This window comes from Crocodylus porosus, unplaced genomic scaffold (genome assembly GCF_001723895.1).
Source record: "Crocodylus porosus isolate Cpor-Errol unplaced genomic scaffold, CroPor_comp1, whole genome shotgun sequence".
Classification (NCBI taxonomy): domain Eukaryota; kingdom Metazoa; phylum Chordata; order Crocodylia; family Crocodylidae; genus Crocodylus; species Crocodylus porosus.
The window spans coordinates 30,428,167-30,437,947 of NW_017728948.1; the positions used below are offsets into that span (position 1 = coordinate 30,428,167).

At 39.5% G+C, this 9,781-nt stretch overlaps 1 long non-coding RNA gene across 1 annotated transcript in view; it reads right to left on the reverse strand.

The window, feature by feature from the left end:
• Window positions 1–2,394: 2,394 nt before the first annotated feature.
• Window positions 2,395–9,781, reverse strand: part of LOC109321875 — a 19,287-nt gene continuing 11,900 nt past the window's right edge. The window contains exon 3 of the long non-coding RNA XR_002104184.1: window positions 2,395–2,406. This is a non-coding gene — a long non-coding RNA (uncharacterized LOC109321875). The remainder of the gene's footprint in view (window positions 2,407–9,781) is intronic.

Sequence of the window (9,781 nt, forward strand, 5' to 3'; positions counted from 1 at the left end):
GGGCAGTTTTTTATACTGCTGGGGCCAAGAGAGGGCAGCTTTTTACACTTCTGAAGCCAGCACAGCTGCTGGTACAAGGCTGTAGCTCCCCCTGCCTGAAGATCTGAGATGAGCCAGGCACAGTTATTTTGCCCCAAGTGGCACAACTTGCACCACATGAAAGTGCATATCTAGGCACATATGCTAAGGCAAAAAGTCCCAGCTCAAATTTGCACCACTTCTATTTGAGCTGCTGCAAGTGCACATGCCTGCATGTGTGGATGTGCCCAGTGGGTTTTTTTGCCCTCTCACTTTTTTTCCTCTTTCACTTTCTTTCCACTTTCTCCAGTGAAAAACAGAGGGTGGAGTAAGAAGTTGTATTAAGATAGAAAATGTCCTAATTTTGAAATTATTTTTTTAAATGAATAGTTTAATAAGAGGTTGTTCCTGTTGAAAACTGTCATTTTTATTAAAAACTTCACCAAGCAAATTTGACCAGTTCTACCAAAGACAGTAGGATATGACCCAGAACTTTTAGTAAGATAGATGCATACCTATATTTAGATCATTTTAAAATACTGAACAGGTTAATTATCTTCTTTTTCATATTTCTCATTGTACTTTTGATTAATTTTCATAATGAAAAGACTTAATGAAAATGAAGACGGTTACATTTAGATTTTTAATTACAACTATTTTGAATGTATATCCAAATAGCATAACATTTATACATGCTGGAATATGTCTGTGATTTGAATTCAAATAGGCATTCAACAAGATATGCATGGTTGTCTCCTAATTCTTTGTCATGATTCAGAAATTTTAACATCAGAATTTAAAAGACATGAATTTCTACAGCCTGCTTTATATTGGAGATCAGGCAAGATGATCAAATTATCTGGTTTAAAAAATGTATGCATATTTATACCTGGCTTTTAACTACTTGGTCTTACCAGTTCCTATGTAGTTCTGTAAATTCTTCTATCTTGCCATGAGGTGCTCTGTTTTAAAAAAAATTCTTCTCATTGACCTGTTGTTTTTCTTGGTAAGCCAAAGGGTATTTGCATTTCTTATGGGCAGATATGCCCTGTAACTTCGTCACCTGTTGCATAAATCTACCCTGTCTTTCACCTACTGTTACCCAAGTTCCTGAGTGAGGAACTCAGGAGCAGAAAAAAGAAAGCAGGTCATATCCTGATGGAATTTACCAATGCTTCATTGTGTCACAAAATGTCAACATATATTTTAAAAAAGGGGAAAGGAAGGTGAGGGAAAGAAGTGAAGTACCCACATGCAGCATGCACATTCCAGTGTTTTCCAAAAGCACAGCAGATTCCAATATTTCTAATCTAGTTCAAATAAATCAAAAGTAACAATGTTTGAAAGATGAAAAACAGGTATTAAAAACTGAACATCAATGGCATTTTGTAGATTTACATCCATGTAAATTGTTAAAACATTATTTTCAGAAGAGCAGAAATTCAATGGCATTTTTAGTATAAATGAACTGCAGATGTGGCTACAGTGATTTCACAACTTAACCCATGGCCACATTAAACCTTTGGAATTTGTGATATCATAGTTCTTCTATCACTGAAAAGGAGAGGGAATGAATATAGTAACTTTAAATATGGACCTTTCTTCACAGTTGCACTTCATGCTAACAGCTATATCTTTCTACTCTAGTACTATAAAGTTATAGAGCCCGCATTACTGTAAATTTAAACAACTGAAAGTCATTTATATATCTATCCTCACAACTCCCCCATAAGGCACAGAACCACTATTAGTCCCATTTTACAGATGTGGAACTGAGATGCAAGGAGACATGGAAGGTAATGTAGGAAATTTGTAGCACAGAAGAGAATTTAATGCCGGTCTCTCAAATCATAGGTAAGGACTTTATTCACATTTCCTTCCTGCCTGTGAGTTACTGTGTGCTCTGGATGGAATACAGAAAACCCAGCTATTATATTCCACTCAGCTTGGGGACTACAGTTGGGTGTGGCTCTTGCATACATTTTTCAGGCAGGGAGGGAGGTTCTCCATTTGGGCCAGTCATAATCTATCCCTTTGTTGTTCTATTAATTCAACTGGGGGGCAGGATGGTGACAAACATATTGCTTGTTCATGCAAACAAAATATCAATGGTACAAGGATGGACCAGCTATTATGTGAAAAAACCATCATGTAAAACAACATCCCTTATTCAACAGGTCTGCACCCAGGGTCTATCTGAGATCTATCTGTTATTCTTGTTAGCTCTGCATAGCCATCAGCTTCAACATTAGTATCATTAATAAAATTCTAATTGAAGAATCTTTAGTATTGGTAATGTCAGAGTTCAACTCAGCTGGATTTTCAAATTCCAGGGGTGTCTGGAGGGTAGGCAGTTAAAAAACACATCCTTTTACTTGAAATCTAGATCTGGAAGTCATTGATAGATGATAAACATAAAACTCTGTGATGCCATTTTTAAAGTATGATCTTACAAAGTGTAGCTGTTCTTTTAAGCCTGAAAACTTGCATAAATCACTCTTTTTCTGTGCTTAGGCAATTCCATATGGTATAAAAGACTTTCCCCCCTGAAATTACTATGGGGCAAAAGAAGGTTAAAGAGTCACAAGACCATCTTCTGTGCATATTGATAATGAGATAATTATTATTCATTATTTATTTTGAAGTAGCACCTCAAAGTTCCAATCATGGCAAATGTCTCATTGAACTCAGTGTTTCACAAATAAGAACTAAGAGCACCCATACACATGCAACAAGGCTGCTCAGACGCATTGTAATTACAAATTGATTGAGTGTGCTAGAGCATGGTAAATACTGCACTGCAGCAGACTCCAGAGTCATGTGTATCAGTGTCTTCATGCTAAAAAATGACAGCAGATGCACTTTAACTAAAGCCTGTTCAACAAGCTTTAGTTAAAGCACCCCACCACCATTTTTCAGCCTGGGGATCCTGATACACATGACACCACAGGCACTTGAATTACAGCAGCCCTCCCACCCCACTCCTACAGCATGTGTATAAATGCACAAAGAGTCACTCCCAACCCCAAAGAACTTTTAAGCACTCAGGCTGGAATTTGCATTTCTTTTGTAATCATGGGGAACTATGTTATATACTGTTCACAATGTTTAACTTTTTATTACTTTTTAAATACTTAAAATCTGATCCACAGAAGTAAAAATAAGCAATGCAATAATAAATGTATTATTACCCAGACATTATAAATAATAATATCAAAGAATCAATGAGTTCTTGACATTACTGATGTTCTCATGACACAATACATTTTAGCAAGAATCCCTTCGTTCTTTGTTTTAAAAAATAAAGCAAAATCCCATTGTTTTGCTATCGGTTCTGTTTCCTCATCCACTACTGGCTAATTATACCGCCTTATGGCAGTCATGTTACTTTTCTGTGCCCCAGGCACATGAAACTGTACAGTATTTAATCATACTCATCTAGTTTTGTAAAGTTGAAAACTGCGGATGAAAACATGGTCTATACATAAAGTATGTTTGCTGGTAATTTTATCCTTGCTGAAATGTCATCTTTCTGTAGCTCTTTAACACCACATTCCTCCTGTCTAAAGGCAGAGAGAGAATTTTCCATGGTAAGAATGTGGACATATCCCTGTCACATTCTGTCCTTTTTTTCCAGAAGAATCTAAATTGAAAGTCATTGGTTTGAGGTTTGTATCCGTATGCTTTATTTTCACCAGAACAAATAGGATAATATTAAAAACTTCCACTTCTGTCCTTGCATGATTTGATAACTAAATATTTTCTCACTCCATTCTGATATATAACTAGGTAATACTAGCACAGAATCCTGGAAAAGTAGGACTAAAAGGACCTCAGGAGGTTATCAAATTTAATCCCATGCCTGAGGCAGAATCATCCCTATCCAAGCCATCCTATACAAATCCATTGTCTAACTTATCTATGATATGATACAGTTCTTAGATGTAAAAAAAGATAATAATCCAGACACAACATCAATCATAGACTGTATGGCAGTTGTGTTTCCTGATATGAAGTGATCATCTCACTAAGTAGGTATAGCAATATGATAACATTCATGAATATTTTGAAATGCCATCTAAAAATAGTACAAAACTCTAGAACTACTCACAAAGGCCAGGTATTGACATTACACTTTTACCATATAAGTATACTATATACTGTTTACTTACCATATAAGTGATTGGAAACCAGTCTATACCCATAACAGAACAGAAGTTCAGCACACAAAACTGGTTTAAAAATAGTGGAACCCATTCTAAGATTTGCCACCCACATTAAAGGGTGAATCTATGTTCTGTTCATTACCTGTCTAAACTACACCACTTACAGAAAACCATGCAACTTAAATTGATTCTGCCTTCAGCTTTTGGAATGTCTGTACCCAGCCAAATAGGTATTATCAAAGGCAGCACAATTACCATTGAAAAAATCTATAAGAGACTCAGAACAATAATGTATGTTTTAAAACTGATATTTACTGCAGTTTCAGTTGGACACTGATGATAATGTATTCAAAGTAAAATCAATAAGGCAAGTAAAGATTGTTCATTATGTCAGATTCAACTCTTTTATTGCATACATGTAAATTAGTGTAACTTTAGCTAGCAAGATAATCTTATGGATAAGGCACTGAATTGAGACTCAGAAAATTTTTCAAGCTCTGATGCAGATTTCCTAAAACAAGTTATTTCAATTCCCCATCTAAACCTCACAGGAGTGCCGTGGGGAAAAATATATTGTATATTGTGAAGTTCTCACCTATGGTAACAGGGGCCTTGTGAATCTCTCAGATTTCATCCAGCATTGGTCTGTGTTTTTGTTTACTTTACCTGCTAACTACTTGAAAAAGTAGGTTTAGATTAGACATCCGTGAGGACTACTTCACAGTCAGGGCGGCTAGGATCTGGAACCAACTTCCAAGGGAAGTGGTTCTGGCTCCTACCCTGTGGGTCTTTAAGAGGAGGCTTGATGCCTACCTAGCTGTGATCATTTGAGCCCAGCTTTTTCTCCAGCCCAGGCGTGGGGTCGGACTTGAAGATCTACAAGGTCCCTTCCAACCCTACTTCTATGATTCTATGAAAATAGGGTATTTTTATCTTCTGTATTCAGATGTTATCTTCATCAGTGGCAATCCCTCAATACAGGAATAGAGCATGAGCCAAGGCACAGAGGTGGGGGGTGTATTGTTTTCAGCTTGGCCACTGCCACAGTTGTAGGCAGCCCAGCCAGTGATGCTGCCCTGCACACCACTTCTGCCCAGGGCACAGAAGTGACCGGGTACACCTCTGGCTGGCAGAAGGGTAGCAGTTCTACAAACTGATCAGAGAAGTGACTGTCCCCTTTTAGGCTCCTACAGGTTTTGAGATATACAGGTTTCAGGATATACACCATTATTCTGGTTTCACTGACATTGGTGTAAATAAAGATACAAATCTAGTGTAGTTAGTGAAGGTGCAGCAAAACAAAGGACATCTGCAATCAGGACCTTTATAGGTTATTTATATTCCAGTGCTGTCTCTAGACTCCAAGCATAATCAGTGCCTGATTGTGCTAGGTGCTGTTTGCATAGGCACAGATAATTTTGAGTAAGCTTGCCTCACTATGCAGGCAGATAGATAAGAGAGACAAAGGGAAAGAGCTATAACCTAACCTCACCAGGGTCTGTTCCTTCTTCCCAAAACTGTTTGTCACATCTTCAGTCTAACATGTGGATCTTGGAGCAGCCTCCTAGGTTATCTATGGTTTTAACAAAGATGTTCCTATTTACCAGAAGTCTCTGTACACTTACTGGAACCATCAGGGATGCTGCCAGCCAGGGGTTATTTCTGTGCCCTGGACAATAGTGGTGCACAGGGCAGCATCAGTGCCTGGGGCTGGCAGCAGACAGTTTGGTAACAGAGTGGCTGCTATTTTTGCATTGCCCATGCTCAACTCAGCACTTAGGGGTGGTGCTCCGCTAGCTCTCCTTAGCTATGTTACTGCTGCCAGCTGCCTCCATTGAGTAACTGTAGTTTCTTCTGTCATGGAATAGGGAAATTCTATTCCTGCCCCATAGTCATTTTGCAGCTGCTTAACAGAGGCATGATCAGGCATATATCAGTCTCCTTTGTGCCTCACTCATGACAGTACAGTAATTGGGAGCATGAGTAAACATCACAGATGGAAATTCCTGAAACCATGACCTAAGTGTTCTGCATTGGCTAGAGTAAGCATAGCCCCTTGTACTATACCACAAGGCAGCATGGGATAGAGACCTAAACATACACCACAAACAGCATGACACAATATAGAATATTTGGTTTACCACTTCCTTTCCTAATCAGTATTTTCGAATGTCCTTACATCCTGGGTGGTGATTCCTTACCAACAAGAGGTATTTTCAGTTCTTTGCCACTGTGAATGCAGTAACCTCAAAAGACATCATGAGTAAATATCAATTTGTGGAGAGAGCAGTTAAATTCAGAAAGCATTCAGAATGTTAAGACAAGATTCTTTGGGTAAATCTGATATATTTTAGTGGACCAACTCAACTTCAGAATGTTAACAATTTCCTTCAAATAATAGGGATATAATATTTTCTGTGGAGTTTCTTCCACCTAAAAAAACAAAAAAAAAAAAAAAAGGAAAGAAATGAAGAAAGCATGAATGACCTCAGTTTGAGCAGAAGACTGTATCTCTGATACAAAAATCTTTAGGTTTTAGTTAAATTCACTAATAACAGAGTTACTGTGGGAGCACTTTTGGTGCCTATGCACATGCAGTGAGGCTGCTCTGACACACTGTAATTACCACACTCCAGCAGAATCCAACATCATATGTATTAGCATTTCCACACTGAAAAATGGTGGTGAGGGTGTTTTAACTAAAGCTCATTTGACTGCCTGGCACAGACAAAAACAAGCCTATTCAGGCAGCAGTGAAGGAGTCATTGACTTAATGGTTCAATATAATTGAGCTGATTCCTTCTAAACTCTTCATTCCACAGGTGTTAATGGCTCTCTCTCCTTTTTAATGGTCTTGAAGTTCTACTAATCAAGCTAGCCTTTCTTCTGCAATTCTGCTATTCTGTTATTTGCTCCTGGTAAAGTAGCTCCTATTTCACAGCACTGCAGACTATTTTAAACTCTAACTAAAAACATCAGTTCAGGAGTGAAAACATCAACTCAGGTGTGGAAATAACTTCCAGTGAAGCATTGGATGCACTATGAAGATACTCAAAAAGGCTAGATTTGTTTTATGAATCTGAAAAAGATATAAATTTGATTCTAATGATTCATTGTCAGCAATCCTTGAGTCTGAGGATGATCTCTGCCATGGCTCATTGATGGGTCTTGAAGTGACTTAAGGGTCCAGTCCTTGCACCACACATCCATCCACTGAAGTCGCAGGTCTTTCCACAGGGGAGAATAGGCCATAAGTTAGTGTTTATTTCCTTTTCCTGCTTCTGTTCTATCTTCTCTGCTTCAAGGACAAGATGCTTTTCCTCAAAATGGGCTGCCACTTGGTTGAGGGTGCAGCACAATTGGAAGTCCTCCCACCTCTTGATGTGAGCATCTGTTTTCTTGATATATGCCTTTGAAGTGTCCTTGTAGCATTTCTTCTGGCTACCACAAAATTTCAGACCATTACTAATCTGGAAATAAAGCACTTGTTTTGAGACTTGAGAGTCAGGCATCCACACACAATGTCTAGTCCAGCAAAGTTTGTGTTTGAGGATGACCAACTCATTACTGGTAACATTGACTTCAGCAAATATGCTGACATTTGTCCATCCATCTTCCCATTTAATGTGGAGGATTTTCTGGAGGCATCATAGGTGATACCACTCCAGTCTCTTGAGATGATGTCTGTAGGTCATGAACATTCGCATCCATAGACGAGAGTGGAGATGATGACTGCATTATAGATCAGGATCTTGGTCTCTTTCTGGAGATTGCAATGAACAAAGACAGACTGAAACACTTTCCCAAAAGAGGCACTTTCACATGGGATCCTGTGCTAGATTTCTTCATCAATTTTCACTCTCTGAGAGAGGTGGCTACAACCATAGGGGAAATACTCAACTATCTCCACATCCTTCTCTTAATGGTAACTTAGGGAGGAGGACCACATGCCTGGCCTGGGGAAAGCTGACAGAATACTTTAGGCTTCTCAATGTTGAGATAGAAGCCCAACATTTAGGCTACTCCGAAAAGATCCAGCACAGTCCAGATGTTTTCTTCAGTGTGTGCAAGGCTACCACAGTCACTGGAGTACTGAAGGCCAAGGATGGTTTTTTTGAGTACTTTCATCTTCAACTGAGAACATCCCAGTTTGAAAAGCCCTCCATCCATTCAGTTTTCTCTGTCAATTCCAGAAGGAAGGCAGATTTCAAAGAGTACCAAGATGACTGTTGAAAAAATGGTAAATGGAGTTGAGGTCATGACACATTCTTCCTTGACCCCAGTTTAGATTACAAACAGATCTGTCTCTGATCTACTACATAGGATGGTTGCAGTTATATGGTGTGAAAAAGTCTAAGGACCTTATGTGTTTTTCAGGACATCCACAACTGGCACATACTTTCCACAGAGCTTTGTAATTTATGGAATCAGAGGCCTTAGTGGCTGTGTCCACATGAGCATGCACATGCATCTTGCAGCACAGTAAGTACAGAAAGGAGGGGGCTAGAGGAAGGGGAGGGGACCACTGGGGGGAGCCCCACCAGCTCCGCCCACTCCCCCAGCCTTCCTGATTGCATTGCCACTAAGGCAATGCAAAACACTATGACGTTCAAGATAGTTAGCCATGTAGTTGAGGTGATACTCGGTGACAAGCGAACAGTGCAAATCGCATCATACCATTAATATGGCTCAGGCACATTGACAGCCAATTTGATGATTTCCCCAACCTCTCAAGCAAGCACAGCTAACTGAGTTCCTTGCCAAGCTTTTTCCTCAAGGCTTTGCAGCTTATTTTTTACCTCATTCCAGTTTTCTAACTGTGGCACATGTACATCTGATACCCATGAAGTGGTTATCATAGAGTTGAGAGGTATAGTCTTAAAGGAAAATTTTGGCCATTTTAGGACAATAGTGTGGTTACTTAATTGCAGCAGGGCAACGGCTCCACTTTAAGCTCCTAAGCAACATGAATTGAACAAAGTCCAGGTGGTACTATTTTTATACAGCAAATGACCTGGTCCTTCTTAACAAACACATTGCCCTATTATTACATATGACACATTAGGTAACTCATATATGCAGGTCATGTTAGGTGGGCAGAGAGGCCAGCCTTTTCATAGGGTCCCTAATCCAATTAAGGTGCCACTGATTTGAACCAAGGGGGATTGTGCCACATACCGAGGGCCATCGGGGGTAACTATTTCCCATATGGGGTGATGAAGATTTTAGTCTCAAAGGCATCCTCCTCCTAGCCCGTTACCAGATTTGCCCACTACTTTGGGGTGTGCTTATTTATTAGGGCTAGGGTCTTGGTAATTCTATTAATGTGCTGCTTGTGTTACTGGTGTTTCTATATGGAGCTGTATCTCTCCACCTGCAAGCCCTCAGTCCCAATGGAGCTATCTTGCAGGACTCAGTTCAGTGGGGCTGGGTTCTTCCAGTCCCCAAATAAGTCATACACACAGATTAACGTGACATGCCTGATCTGGCTGGGTTGATCACCATGGACAGGCTGACACCCTCACATGCCAAGAATCAGTTCATCAGAGCAAGAATAACTACAGTCAGACACAAGCACACAGTTAAACAGAATACCT